Genomic DNA, 16,288 nt, shown 5'->3' on the forward strand with positions numbered 1-16,288 from the left:
GAGAGCGCGGCCCTTCCGCCCCGCGGGACGCGGCCGCCGGTCGCCATGGCGACGGAGGGGCCGCCGGGCCGGCGCGGCGATGCTCTGCCCTGCTCTGCCCTGCTCTGCCCTGCTCTGCCCTGCCCTGCTCTGCCCTGCTCTGCTCTGCCCTGCCCTGCTCTGCCCTGCCCTGCCCTGCCCTGCCCTGCCCTGCCCTGCCCTGCCCGAGCCACCGCGCTGCCGCCGCCGCCGGTGCGCAGCTTAGAGCTCTGACAAAGTCTCGGCGTCTCACGGGCTGCTCCTCACTGGCTCTCTGAGAGGAGCTGGCAAAGTTAAAGATGAAGGGGCAGAGTGTCTCGCTCCACAAGTTTGCTGATGACACAAAGCCGGGAGGAGTGGCCGATAGTGCAGCCCTTCAGAAAGACCTCGACAGCTTGAAAAAAGGGTCAGACAAGAACTGCCTGGAATTCAAAGGCAAATGCAGAGCCCTGCACCTGGGGAGGAATAACCCTGCCACCAGCACAGGCTGGGGCTGACCTGCTCTGTGGAGAAGGACCTGGGGGTCCTGGTGGACAACAAGCTGTCCCTGAGCCAGCAATGTGTCCTTGGGGACAAGGCCAGTGGTATCCATAAAGAGCATTCCCAGCAGGTCGAGGGAGGTGATCCTGCCCCTCTGCTCAGCCCTGGTGAGGTCCCATCTCGAGTGTCCAATTCTGGGCTCCCCAGCCCAAGAGATGTGAAGCTTCTGGAGAGGGTCCAGCAGAGGGTGACCAAGAGAATAAGGAGAAAGAAGCATCTCTGTTAAGTGGAAAGGCAGAGGGAGCTGGGCCTGTTCAGCCTCGAGAAGACATGATTAGGAGAGGAACTTATTGATGTGTATTAATATCCAAAGAGGGGGTGCTGAGGAGATGGGTCCAGACAGTTCTTGGTGGTGCCAACCACTAGCACATGAGGCAAGGGCCAGAAACTGATGCACAGGAAACTCCACCTGAATATGAGAAAAAATGTCTTTAATGTGCAGGTGACCACACTGGAACAGATTGCCCAGATTGCCCAGACTGTAGAGTCTCCCTCATGAAAGATGTACAAGAAGCATCTGGATGCACTTCTGTGCCATGTGCTTTAGAATGACCCTGCCTGAGCAGAGATGTTGGATCAGATGACCCACTGTAATCTCTTCCACACAATTTGCCCATTCTGTGGTTCCGTGAAAGCGAGCTGGTTCCATCTGCTAAATGCTGTTAAAAGGAGAACATTAAATGCTCTTTCTACACAGTGGCTATGGTTACCACTAGTGTTACAGGATTGCAAATGATAGGATGACACAGGAGGTGGAAGCAGTAACAGATAGAAGGATAATCCTCTTACTAAGAGAATGATGTGTGCCAATCTGTTTGCAGTCCCTTTTTTGTACTGGAAAACATACACTGGGATTTTGTGGTTGTCAGCTTTCAGGGGCACCCCTTTGAGGTTCCCTGGGTGCACTTATCAGTGGAGTTTAGGTGGTTGTCCATTGGCCCATATACTTTTTTCCTTTGGTATTTTTTCTATCAATGACTTATTGGTATTTTTACATCAGATTCCCTATTTCCACTGGGCTTACTTTTCCTCATGTGGCTACACTTCACTTCTGTTAATCCATTTTACATTCTGCCAATTCCTTTACCAGCAGAGACACTCCAGATTTATGGCAGGTTATTATTACAAATTGTTGGAACGTTAATGCTGTGGAAATGGGGCTGTACCGAACCAAAGATGATACAGTGGTTTGAAGAGAAGGCTTGAAAATGCAAGTAAGAGTAAAATAGGGTAAGTGAAGGATGGGCTTGTTTTCTCATTTTTGGAAGCTTGTAGAGAAGATACAGAGATAAGAAAGGCCTGAGGAGAATCAAAAGCCAAGATGCTGTGAGAGAAATCTGGTACAGTCCAACACAATTACATTTAGGTAATACCAGAATGATATTTTGATAATAACAGTCATCTGGCAAAACCCAGTATTACTCTAAGTATATCAGAAGGCTTTAGCTTCCAGCTGTAGACACTGAAATATATTTTCACAAGTCTCAAAATGAGATTCTGCACTTAAGAAGACATTGAAAGTTCTTGAGGGAGTCTCCACTTTTGAAGTAGGGTAGTATTCTGTTTCCTGCCCATTGGTTGGTGAAATTAGAAAATATGTTTTTGGGAGGCCACAGTGTACAAAATGGCATTTTTTAAACTGGAGTAAAACATTCAACATAACACAGCGGAAGCAGATGTCAAAGTATGAATAAATCTGTATATAATATGGAAGTAGCTTTTAAGTAGAGAAAAGAAATTTAAAACCCTGTGTTATGGATAGCAGTAAGATTTTTGGCGGAGAACTGAAGGGCTGAATTAAGAAGACTGATAACAGAGCAAGAGACATGGAACAAAGAGGACTTTTAAAACATTTTGAATGCCTTTGAAGCATTCCTTAGTGATGGTGTAGCCATCTGTTGATTGACATGTTGAAGACAGCTGGGAAGAAGGGGATCAGAGACTGACTTGACAGAGTTGTAGAGTTGGATATCATCTGCAAAGAGATGATGCCCTTTGTTGAAACTGGCAATGAGATCTCCCAGAGGAACATGAGAAATAAGAAAAAAAGAAATGAAAAAACCCTCTGAGAGATGCGCAGAGTCATAGTGTTCTCTCATGCATGCTAGTGTAGATTCAACGCAATTTTAGCTCTGACTTCATTAGACTGTGTCACAGATAATAGTGGTGTGAGAGAGGAATCAATTCCATCTGCCTTCTGTTCAGAGGAAAACACTTTGGGCATCCTCACCAGATTGTACCAGAACTGGTAATTGAGGCAGATGTTTTGAACTTGTGTCTAGATGAATCAGGTCTACTGATTCATCTAGACACCCCTAGTGTCCTGGCTCACAATGTCCCATGTAGTATCTACTGGTAGGGGTGTATCTACTGGTAGAGGTGTGTGTTTGTAGAGATACAGAGGCTAAAACTTGGCCAAAAGTGGAGAAATACCTAAATTGAACCTCTTTGTTCAGATCTTCCACTGAGAATTGAAAATTGAAATTCTTTTTGGCTGCTATTTCCTTGTTCTTGCTTGACATGGTGAGTACAGAAGCTGAACCTTTTTTACGTTGCTTTCAATGTATGGAAAACAAAAATCTGTTCTAGTGTCTTACCATTTTTATGAAATGTATCCATCTGGTTTAAGGATGGTCTCCTTTAAAAATCCACTGAATAATTATTAAATATTAAAGTACTGAGCATGCAATATCCAACTGATAACTGAAAGTTTAGTGATGGGATCACACTTAGTGCTGTAAAAGATACAGACTATGCTTTAGGTGAGGCACTTGTTTAATAAGTGCAACAGAGTGGTGTATTGATGTAACTCGAGACAATTAATAACAGGAGTGCTTGGGCCTAACAGCCCAGTGCAGTGGAGTTAGTACACCATACTGGTGTACCTGTGTGGCACAGTACCTCCCTCCATGCTGTGTGTGGAGGTACTAACCCTAGTGCACAAACTGAAGAGCCACATCCAGCTCTTGTTGGCTCTGTTGCCTACAGCTCTTTTCTGATCTTGCTTCACTAGTATTGACTCAGCAAGTGTGATGTTAGCAGTACTGTCAATATATGTTCCTGGCTAAATATCATAGTCTTCCTTTGCCTTTATTTGTTACTGTGTACAGTGGCACAGGGCAGTGGTGTTCATAAGGAATGTTTCTATTCCTAATCAGCATTTTGCAGTGAGAGCTGGGCTTCTTTCTGATAACCTTGGGTCTGTACAACTTAGACATACAGGTAATAAAGAGATGTCTCCAATCTCTCTGTGCTAAAGCAACATTTCTAAGGCCTGATAAATGTTACCCAGAGGTAGACATCTAACCTAGATCAGCTGTAACATGACTTAAATGTATTCCTCTCCACTACTTAATAAGAATCTCAATTAGTATTTGAGGTATACATAACCACATTTTAGAAGTCTAAAGTTAGATAGGATACATGTGTTTGGAGAATTGTATTTACTTGCTTGCACAGGGCTGTGTCAGATATACTCTCATCCCGTCTCAAAAGCAGTCATCATCCTTAAACAGAGTGGCAGGATGAGGGAAACATGTGCCTGAGATAAAAATACAGTTCACTGCAGGATCTTTCAGAGTCCTTATTCTGGAGTGTTTAATGTGTCTTTGTCCTGGTTTATCTGGGGTAGGGTTAACTTTCTTCACAGGGGTGGTATGGGCTTGCTTTGCATTTCTGTTGAACATGGGGTTGGTAATGGAGAAATGTTTTTCTCATTGCTGAGCAGGGCTTATGCAGAACCAAAGCCTTTTCTGCTTTTCCTACTGCCAGGCTGATGAGCAGACTATGGATGCATGGGACATTGTGAGCCAGGTCAGCTGACCCAAACAGACCAAAGGGATATTCCTGACTATATGACATCATGATCAGTATATAAAGAGGGGGAAGAAGGAAGAAGAGGGGGATGTTTGGAGTCATGATTCTTTTCATGTCACTATTCTGTATGATGGAGTCCTACTCTCCTGGATGTGACTGAACATCTGCCTGCCCATAGAAGCAGTGAATTAATTTCACTGTTTTGTTTTACTTGTGTGCATAGCTTTTGCCTTTCCTCTTAAACTGTGTTTATCCCAACCCATGAGTTTTCTCACTTTTACCTTTCCAATTCTCTCCATGATCCTGCTGGTGGGGGAGTGAGTGAACAGCTGTGTAGTATTTGGTTGATGTTAAACTATGATAGCCTGTCACTCAGGGAAGAGAACTACAGTACCTCTTTTGAATGCTGCTTTAAGGACAATATCACATTTTGATTAGGCTTTTGCTTTTATAATTATTTTATAATCCTTTTGCTGACATATTTCACAACTTTGAAATTTAGGCATGTGAAGTCCAGTTCTAACCTATATATAGACACTAAAATAACTGTGTTTCGATTTCCTGATGTGCTAACTTAGTTGGAAGCAGGCGTGCTGAATGTCTCTGACAAACCAGCCACTTTTATTTAAGTTGTTGTTATTGAAAATTTTGGCCAGATGGGTTCATTGAGGTAGTGCTGCCAAGGTGATGTTCCTTGTAAACCTGCTTATGGTATGCAGTCAGAGACACTTCAGGGGAGTGTAAATGTTGCTTTCCATCAAGTGAAGGATACTGTCCCTCAGATTCCTAGTCCTGGTACTAATGTGGGGGGAAACTAAGAGGGTTTTGCATGCCTTATGCTGATGAATGAAGATAAATATTAAGAAATGAAGATTAATATTAAGAAAATGGTAGTAACTGGTAATCCATTGAACTATGTACCCATACCAGCTAACCATACCATTCCATCCTTTCTTGCAGCAACTTACCAAAAATAGACCTGGAATGGCGAACTGTAGGTCATATGGCCTCCAGAAGTAGCATCGTAAGCAGGCAAAAATATGTCAGCAATGCTGACTTGGTGCACATGTTTGGCAGCCAGCAATGCTCTCCAAAGAGCCTAATATTGTGATGTGAGGCTTGAATTTTCTGTCTCCTACCACCTTGAGGTAGAATACTGCAGTAATACAGAGTCTGGTTGTGCTGGTGCACAACTCCTTAAGAGCAAATAAGATATATAATTACAAATTCTTTTGTAACCTGCCAGCTTTCGTTGTGAGTAGAGACATTTAAACATTCTGTACTTGCAGACACATTGTGTTTCCTCCTTATCACATGCACCATGTAGTTAGAATAAGGCCTTGTCCCTGGCTCTCTCCTTACCTGAGCAGTTGGTTTAATGCAGGAATATTACATCTCTGCAAGAAAAAAAAAGAGTATAAAATGTTGATTCTGTAAGAGCAGGTGCACTACAAGCCAAAGAAGAAAATTGATTCAGCAGTTGTTTGCCATCATGTGTTTAGATTAATTCCTACTGCATTTCACTGTAGGGCTCTAGCAATGAGCAGTTCTTATACATTTTACTGAATTACTGTTGGTGTGTTGGTTTTTTTCCACAGGGGCCTTGGACTGAGTGATGTTTACAGCAGTCCAGATGTGAAGGCTGGTTCTGCATTAAGTCACCCTGATCTTCTAATCCCAGGTTCACATACTTCTAGTGCTGTATTTTATCCGATGGTTTTATCTAGAATTGTATCCAGGTCACATGGAGTTTATGGAAAACTGCTTGAAATGCAGTCTCTGGGGTGGTGTTTAACAAGGTGTGCATGAGGATGTTTATGGGGTGTGAGAATGGGAGTCCATTCATTCTCCACGTTGAGTGTTACTGAGCCCAGTTCTCTTCTAACCTTGTCCTGGTGCAATCATTAAAGGGGAGAGAAGACTCTGAGCTCTTGTATCCAGCAGCTTGTAATGTCTGCCAGCTACTTGTCTGCTACCATGCCCAGGTGCTCAGCTCTTGCATCTCCATCACCTGGCTAGGACCCAGTCTGAAGAACTGAGACCTAAACTTGTTTTGGGATAGAATCTACTTTTATTTGTTTCATCAGAGCAGTCTTCATCAGATTATCAATCAGGCAGCGTAAAACAGCGCCTCTACTCTTTTTCTACTTTGGCAGTTCTAAAGAAATGTAAATTGTGTACTGGACAAGTATATTTTTATTACTTGGTATCCACAATTGTTTCTGTAATAACATGAATATTTATAGGGCAGGGTCTTTTGAATATCCATATACATAAATACATGCAATAAATAGAAGCTGCAGTAAACCACAGAATTTTGCCAGCTACCACTGCTCTAATTAGCTCACGGAACTAAAAATAATTAATATAGTTAGTTGTTGGATTACAATACAATGAGAAGTACACACCTAATAAATCACAGTGTTTTTATTATTATTTGCTAAGTATCTGTCTGCTTGAGTAGTATTTTACAACTTTGGCTAAATTCACCTTGTGCTCTTCAACGTCAGTAACAAGAGTTCCAGTTTTCATAATATTATGAGATCAGACACCTATGCTCTGGGGGATTTAATTCACTGCTGCATTACTCCATTTATAAGATCTGATCTGTGATTTGACCTCTATTTTCATTCAGCAAAACTAAAAGATTAACTATTTCTAAATTTATGAGCTAATTAGTACACTAATACAAACCACATTTATAATTTTCCTGAGTTTGCTTAATCCTTTTTCATTACGAAAGTCAGTTCAGATGTCCGTAAAAGCTTACAGGAAAAAAAAAAGAAAAGTATTTGTTTTCATTTTCATTAGGGAAAAGTGAAAATTCCAAAAGATTCTGGGGCAGACAGAGCCACATTCTTTTGCTCTCATTAAAGTCCTTTTAGTTACAGTAGTTAGAGGAGGAAAACACTGTGCAGCTCTAGGCATATGTCTGCAAGGTTGCCAACACCAATAATTTTATCACAAGTTTAATAAGATTTAGTGTTTTTCTTATAAAGCTCCAGAGTCCCATGATTATGTAATAATGTTATCTTCTATTAAATGTGCATGTTAAAAGGAGTCCTTGTAGTTGCAAAGAAAGTATTGGAAATACAAAATTATTGGTTCAAAAATCCTCATTAAAAAATGAGCCCCAGATTAATTTATTTAAAATCAAGGTTTTAGAGGCAATCTCAGATTTTGAAAAGCATTTATTAATCAAAATTAGTGTCAGTAGTGGCACTAATTCCAGCAGTATTGCTCTTTGAGTATTTTTGTATAGAATCTGGTGCTACTTTCTTGATATTCTTCTCCTACTCTAGAAACTTCACTTAAGACACAGAAACCCTACATGTTTTTCTGATTTAAGTGCATCAGAATGCTGAGACGTAGGGTTAAGAGTTGGCTACATATTTTAGATATTGGAGCCAGACAGCAATTCAGTCTAATAATGTGCATGTCTACTATTTCCTGAAAATTTGCTGGTACATGACCCTTTATATGCATATATGTGACCCTACAACAAACTCTTTTATGTGGTGCCAAAAAATGGCATTAGCTTCAGCTGCTTTATTAAATTGCTACCCAAGCTGGCGTACATTCAGAGCGGATCAGCAGCTCACACGTGCTGTGCCAGCTAACATGGGAACCTCTGCTCCTCTCCGGGCTCACTGGGGTTAGCACACAGACGAAGAACAAAAGCCTCGTGAGCGCTGGGCCAGAGTATTTAGAACACTGTCACAACCATGTTTGTCCTTTGGTCTGAAAGGAGCACTGGAGGGGCACTAACGATAGCTATCTTGAGCTGCTTTACTCCCCCAGTCCTCAGTGAGGCAGCATATCCAGCAGACAGGGAGTCTGGCTTTTAACAAGCATTTATCAAATAGGCTGCAGCTGTGATGAACGATACTGTTCCCGATTAAATATTCTGTCCCAGAGACAAGGTTAGAGAAATAGTCCCTGCAATTAACATTTACCTTTTAATTCTACCAGCTGAAAAAAGAAAGTGAATGTGACAGCAGTCAGCAACTGCCAAGGTATAGATCCAATATGGGACTATTATGGAAATGAGAAAAGTACACACTGGAAGAAGACAAAGCTTGCATAATGTTCCACATGATACTGGGCAAAATAATTGCAGTTAAAGAATGTAATTTGAATGTATGAAGAGTATTCACAGTGGCTAAATTTATCTGGGTGATGCAGACTCCTCTGGGCTGGAGCTGGTTTCCTGATCTGAACTGCCCTCCAGAAGAGCCTGTTGGTATCCCTTGGTTGTGAAAGTTCTCCCATGGGGCTTAGTGGCCATAGGCTAATATGGCCTTTGGGAATAGTCCCCATGGTAACATGAAACTAGCTTGTATTAGTATTTCAATGCTGCAGTTTCCTGACTTTTAAGCACTTCCTCATATAGCTTGACTGTCCTGACTCAGTACTTAGCCCTTCTGCAAGGACTAAGAACTCTTCTGGAAGGAACAAGATTGGAATACAACTTTTCAACAAAATTAAAATATTTTTCCAATTTTCCTTTTTACTTTGTGGTAAAAAATGCTGTCACATGTGTCTTACACTTCTAATATTCCCATAGAGGTGTTCACAAAAGACCTTATAAAGACCAAATAACTCAGCAGAAATAAACGCATGCCGTAAATGTCCTTAGTTCTGGACCTTGAAATAATAGATTTGTCAGAACTATGCACTTGTTTTCCATCCTGTTCAAGACAAAGGACAAGCTTCTACTTGAATTACTTGAAAATCACATGCTTAAATCCTCTTCTATGACATCTTAAATTAATTTTTGTGTTTCTGATTATATAACACACTCCAAACTGTGCATCTATTTGGTATGTATTCACTTTTACCTATAAAATAGTGCATTTTAGTTATTTATATTCCTGCAAGTCCTGAAGATGTAAGGGACCTGGGAATAGTAGTTGGGCTCTTATTTTCTTGTTCATCAGTGTACCTATTAGTGACCTCCATTGCAGAACCACCCTTACGCCATATGGTGGTGCATGTAATGTTTGGTTCCTAAATTTCTCTTATGGGAAAGGTTGAAGAAATGTATTTTTTTTTTCTTTTAAATCTGGGGCTTGGCTGAAATGAATATATTTTGTGTCTTCTTAGGTTTAGCTCTTTGCAACTGCTGGTGGGTCACAGGTTCTTGCTAGCATTCACCATTTCTTGCCAATATCTCTTAATTTAAGAGTTAGTTCAGCATTAAGAGCTTTAACTTGTAAGTATTTCTAAAAAAGCCATTATCCTTGATAGTCTGAGCACTCATCCTGCTCCTCAGAGTGCTTCTGTGCATACTTTTTCCACTTGCCTCACACTCCATCTTTACCCTGTGGCTGTGAAGCTGCACAAGCTGATAAGGCAAGGTTACTTAGAGAACATAAATTCCCTGTGAGCATGCCCAGCATCATGCAGAGCTCTCTTTCCCCAGGGGAAGAAGCAGTCTGAGCACTGCTTATTTGTGGTGTGGAGGAAGGAGAATTGATGAAAAATGTTCTTCCCCAGTTCTGAAGGTGTGTCTGCCAGGTATGGGTAAGTTTCTCTGATCAGGAGTTCCCCTCATCCTGCTGTCCTGGGTAATGCCTGTGCACCAGGTTCGTATGTGTGAGGTGAGAGCAGAAACATAGAGGAGGTACAAACTCTGGTACAGTCAGTAAGGGCAGCCTAGGACTTATTTTTAACACAATGCCTTAACATTTAGGTTGCTGCATCACATTTTTGATTAAGTGTTAGTGGTGCCTATAGTTAGGCATTCCTTGTGGCTTAAATACTCCAAATAACTAGTAAAGAAATAACTGGTATGCAGTATTTGAAAACCAAACAGTGTAATTCCATGCACCTCTAGAAGGGAGGAAAGTAACTATTGGTGAAATTTTTAAACCAAACTAAATTTATGCAGTGTCTTTATACACTTGTTTTCCTGGAGACATCTTGTCCAAGCCCAAATGTCCAAGTAAGTTTCATCAATAGTGTGGTGCCAAGCCAGTGTTGTTCAAATAAATTGTTGTTTTGGGGTTGAAATTCACAAGTAGCAAGAGGATTTTCCAAAATTAAACGATAGTCCTTGGAAAAAAATGAGATACCTGATGACATTATTTGACAAAACTTTAAGGGATGGAAATGAAGCATTGCAGTGGTTTAGTATATCAAACAACTTGAAGTGATTAAAAGGACTGTGTTTCTTTCTCAAAAAGCATTTAAGACATATTAAAAGACTTCAGTAATCCACAATTGAACATTGCAGGTACATACTGAGAACAGGTCTGTTTTTCCCCCAGTTTTGTACTCATTCATTTGAGCACTCTTACTACAATGCCTGCATTTCCCCCCAAAGGTGGCTGCTTTTCACATCTTCTAACCTTCATAAATTCTTAATGTTTTACTATGCTTTTTGCGGTGGAAATGTTATTGGTTAGATAACAAGAAAAAACCCCAGTTCTACCATGTAATGTGCATTTTTTGCACCTTATGAGAATATTGAATAGACTTCATTATTTTTTTCAATACAAGTCTGAATTCCACCATTTGATTACCTGAACCAAAAGCATTTCAATTTGCCATCCATCACCCTGACCAGTGTAAAATGCTGAATATTCAGATTAAATTGGAACTTTTTTTCTATGAATAAGGAATTTGATTCAATTCTATAATATACAGTGTCTCTGGGGAGAGGAAATTGAGCTGAAGGTCGCTGAAGGCAAGTGAGAAAATTGTATTATCCAAATACAAAATTCTTTTTCTTATCATCAAAACCTGAAATACAGCCATGGGGAATAAGGGGGTCAAGAGAGAATTCAATTAGAGATGAAAATGGAAAAGGTGCATTTTTCAACTTACCTTTCATTTTTCCAAACAAGTGGCAGCAGTGAGCTGTATAGGGACAATGAAATATTTGTCAAGCATTTTTTTTTAAACTTTAAAAAAACTTTTTTTTTTTTTTAATTATAAATCAGAAAACATTCTCAATCAGAGACGGTAACATTCTCTCAAAAGAGACAGTAAAAGTCCATATGAACGTGGAATGGTCAATCTTTCACAGCCTTAACCATTGCAGTTTTAGCTTGTTCATCAGTGGTGGGGAGAGGTAATGAATATCTAGTTACGACAATTTGTATGGATAAAATTGTCTTGTTTAGAAAGACTTCTCAAACATTTGTAATCAGTTGTCTCTCTAAGACAGTTTGTGATAACAATTTCTGCCCTTTTCCCTCCTTAACTCCTAATTTTAAATGATAAATGTTCAAAATCATTGTGAAAGTGTGATGGTGTTATGCCATAAAGATGCATAATTTTCTCTTTATTTTGAAGTTTGTCTTTATTTGTTTTAGTGTAGATACCAAGCACTTATGAAATAAGCCATATCTTGCCCAGTGTGGGCATCTGTGAAACACGAACAATTACAGATACAGGCAGTGATTTAGCCAAGAGCTGCTGCGCTTGCTCAGTTCTCAGCTGCACGACTGGGATCACTGCACTGTGTCTGCAGGGCAGGAGGTCTTGATGAAGGCCTTTGAGCTAATGCTGAAGATAATGGTAGAGGAAAGGAGATTTCCAGTGAGATCCTGGAATGCTAATTTATCAACTTCTTAAGCTCACTCTGTGAATTACAGAGTGATTTATAAAATCAGCTTGAGATATCTCAGGAGTTCTTATTCTATGTCTGTACTTCTTAGTTTAGTTTGCAGTCATTTCCTAAATATTTATTCTGTCCAAGAAAAAGTCATTATGATATTTACAGAAACCTTTCTGTATTTGGTAAGGGATAATTTTTAAAAATTTATCATTACATAACCATTTATGGTCTTTCTAGTTAGAATAGATGGTGTCATATATAGCCAAACATTCAAATATATTTTAATTCTAAGGACCCTTTCATTCATATTACAACCACCAGTTCTGAGCTTGGGTTTTCTCCAGGGTTGGCTAAAACTTGGTGAAGGTTTTATCATATTCTATAAAAAGTAATTTGAAAATGTTGTTACTCTTGAAGACAAATGCAGTCATCTCTGAGAAATGACCTGGAAAGAAAATCTTCAAACTCAGTGTAATAATTCAAATCTGATAATTGCCTTTTTGGTGTATTTGTAATACTGTATAATTATTAAGTTGTGAATGCCCTATCTGGGGAAGTGTTCAAGGCCAGGTTGGATGGAGCTCTGAGTAACCTGGTCTAGTAAAGGGTGTCCCCTGCCCGTGGTAGGGGGTTTGGAGCAAGATGGTCTTTCAGGTCCCTTTCAACCCAAGCCATTCTATGATTCTATGATTAACAGCATACTGTATTGACTATGAAGCTATTCTGCTCTTCAACAAAATAGTCTCCTTTTAAAAATCTGAACTTAGCAAGCCCAGCCTTGGTTCTTTAGTGGTGCAAGGATTGTACGTGCAGATGCAAAATGAAGCCTTTTACCTCTTTGTGAGCACCTGCAGTTGGTATTGTTTGGAACTGGAAACGATGCATTACCCACCACATCTCAGAACACATGACAGAGTTCAGAGAGATGAGTTGTTTTCTCACAAATTCAAAGGTCTTTAAAAACAAATGTCCATTCTCTGAACATTCTCTAAATTATCCTTTTCTTGTTCCATGGGAGAAAAATTTCAATCTCTGGGTTTTTTTTTTAATGTAAACCAAAATTATGTTTCAGTTTTTTTTGCCCTGTTTCATCTAAAACATAACAGGCTATGTTTTAGACACAGAAATTAGCTGGAGTGTTTCTGTACATTTTTTTTAAGATTTTGTTATGAGCCAGTCTGCATTTTAAAGTGCCAGAACACCTCTATAAGCCTAGTGCCTAATAGATTCACTGGCTTTCAGTGGAAGTGAAAGGGCTCTTCTGTTCAGATTGGATTGCAAGATTGGGGTCTTTGTAAAATAAAATGCCTACTAGATAGATCAGGACTGTCTGCATGTTACTTATATAATGTGATATGAATAATTTTTTTTAAAGTGACAGAGAGTTTTATATTTTATATCTAATGAAATAAAGCTTACTCTAATTTTCATTTCAGCCTGTCATAGGAACAAGAATTTCATCTACAGTTGCTGAATTTTTCAAAGTGAAGGAAAAAGGACATTACATAGGTAAGATTATTCAGTCTAGTTCTGTTTGAATCTACTGAACTTCCTCCTATTTGACAAAATGTAAAATTAATGTTTTTGGAATCTGGGGACTTCAATAACCTACGAAAATTAAAAAATAAAGGGAGTTTTACTGAATTGATATAGGTTGTTAGAAGAAAATCAGCCTCTGGTAAAGGGAAGGGAAGAAAAATGATAAAGAGAAATCACATTGACAGAAACCTCAAACATTATGGAAAACAAGTAGGTCAAAAGAGTTGTTCAAAACAATATACCTTTGGAGTATATATTATCAAAAGCACCACTAATTCTTTAGGCAGAATGACACCTGAGATCAAACAAGCGCTAATTTGTAGCTAACCATTAAACAGTTACTTGGGTGATGGGAACAAAAGAATATATATAGTACAGAAAATGAAACCAAGATTATTCAAATGAAAAGGTATTATATGAAAATAATAGAAAAGTAAACATAAAATGCACTTGATTTTTCAAAATAAACAAAAACCTCATTTTTTGGGCATCAAGTTCTGTTGGATAGATCTTCTGTAGAAATTTGATTATTAAATCCTAAGATATGGGAAAGAGAACTAAAACCAATGTCAACCACCTGGACTGTAGAGAGGAGTTTCCTTTTTTAACTGACTTTTATGGACTGCTGGAGAATGCAGCAAAATAGAAGTTATGTAGTAAAGTGGCAGTTGGCCAGAAGCAAGATGTATCAGCAAACCTTCACTTCCCCTCAGAAGTATCACTTTAAAAACAGATAGGTTGGAAGATGTAGGCAACAAAGGAGGAAAAGGGTTTTACGAAGACTCTAAGCATGATTTGCGAGATGTTTTAAGATAAATGCTGGAGATCTTCAGCTCAGGTTTTCTCAGTGAGAGTTGAGGCTGCGTACCAACTTGTATGTGCAAGGCCAAACCAATGATGTAAAAGGCCAGATGTATTTATTTGTTACCTTAATGCAGATAGATAATTTAAATGGGAAAACACTGCTTGAAACTGCAGCCTAATGGCTGCTCTGTAGTAAAGTGAAGGAGCTGTGTTGACTAGGCAAGAGACTGACCTACTTAATCGAATACCTTTGGGAAGAATTTTTAAGTATCAAAATTCTTTTCCACACAGTGTTAGGGTTGTGATATTAGGCATTCAATAGTCAGCAGCTCCCATTGGGTAGGGTGGTAAGCTCTGCTCAGTCCTACTGTTTTTCACCATGTGGAAAAGGTTACACAGGGGGAGCAGGAGACAAGTGCTTTACTAGACCACCATGTCTGGATGGAACTGCCTGTCCCCAAGGTTCTGGGCATCATTAGAGACAAGTTGCTTGTTCAATTGCTTTTGAACATTCTACATCTGCTTTTGAACATTCTACATCTGCTTTTGAACATTCTACATCATGGACTACAGCCCAGGGGATGAGCCAGGCTCCTTAGAGCTACTCCAACTCTAGTCTTTGTCCTCTGAGACTATGTTGCTCCTGGAGAAGGGAGAGAATGGAGTGATAAAAGTACAAAAAGAAGTCACTTTCCCTCACATGACCTCTGCTGGACTCCCATAAAATAAGCATCAATACTTAAGAGGCCAGGACTACCCTTTCTAATGCAATTCTTTAATCTGCTTTTGTTTTATCTGTGGTGAATTTAGATAAGCCAGATATTTAGAAAAGTCCACAAAGAGTAGAAGAGATATTTTTGGAGAAGGACACTTGGAACTCACTTGAGTAGGTGAAAATTTTTTATTACATGTGATACAAATCTGTTTTTCCTCTGAAGATTTCAACTTTAGCAGCTTACAGATACTGTTGGTTTTGCAGGCCAGGATATGCTGACCAAAGGAACCATTCCAGCTCCCCTTCATATTGCTGGAAGAGTCATCTTTAAGGGTCTTTAATTGCCTTAGCCAGCAGTATGCAGTTGTACACTCCTTGGGCATAAAGGAATTTCTTAGCCACATGTCAACACCACGATTTCTGAACAGTTGAGTTCACTGCAAATGATGTAGAGCATTACAGAATGCCTGGTGGAAAAAGAGCCTGCCCAGGTGATTGTGATGTGATCATACTCTGGTAAGAGGAATGCATCAGTTATCTCATTATATTTTGGATCAGAGTCTAAATGAGATTTGAATACTTTGAGATACCAATGACTTCAGCAATACCTAATGATTTGACCAGGAGGATATTGCTTTACCAAGACAGAGAGGCATAGTAGAAGACAATTATACTCAGTAAAATATAAGTGGAATAAAAACAGGCAGAAGCTGCCAGAACTGGGAAACCATACTTCGTGGACTTGTTTCATCTATTTAACAGAAATTGGCAACCCCCTTCCTGTTTCTCCATTTTTGTAACTTTACAATACCAGGGAAATATGTTAACATGAATATGACTGTGTTTCTTTTATTTATAAGAATAAACCTCTTTTCTTTCAGCTGCAAACCCATTATTGCAACAGTAAACAAGAAAAGAGGGATCAATTTTAAACTGATAAACAGAGAACGTTTTCACTGGGTAGAATAAGTTATGTTGAGATTACATACTGAGAGCAGATCAGGAGAAAGTCAGCACTTGTGTTTATTGAGTTTTTCTAATGAAAAGTAAACTCACAAAGCCTTGTTTATTAGTTTTTTTTAATAACAACAAATTGGGTACTGTGGTATGCACATATACATATTGACAGTTAAATCTGAACTTGTTCTCCCCCATGCATGAATATATAAACATGTACTAATAATTTTACATGCAGAAACAGCTGAAAAGCCCAGAGAGAGTCTGGCTCCAGCAGAGCTTTTCCTGTTTACTTTGTTGTCTGTTGGATCATGGGCTTATTAAAATACAAC

The 16,288-nt window shown here is 39.4% G+C and overlaps 1 long non-coding RNA gene across 2 annotated transcripts; it reads left to right on the forward strand.

Annotated features, from left to right (window-relative positions):
* The first annotated feature begins 70 nt into the window (after positions 1-70).
* On the forward strand, positions 71-15,760 carry LOC128784031 (uncharacterized). Of its 2 annotated transcripts, none has more exons than XR_008429338.1 (5): positions 71-665; positions 5,973-6,055; positions 13,378-13,450; positions 15,095-15,170; positions 15,264-15,760. It is a non-coding gene; the product is annotated as an uncharacterized LOC128784031 (long non-coding RNA). The 2 variants fall into 2 exon arrangements; XR_008429339.1 differs by having other exon boundaries at positions 155-231.
* Positions 15,761-16,288: the final 528 nt, after the last annotated feature.

This window comes from Vidua chalybeata, chromosome 2 (assembly GCF_026979565.1).
Source record: "Vidua chalybeata isolate OUT-0048 chromosome 2, bVidCha1 merged haplotype, whole genome shotgun sequence".
NCBI lineage: Eukaryota > Metazoa > Chordata > Aves > Passeriformes > Viduidae > Vidua > Vidua chalybeata.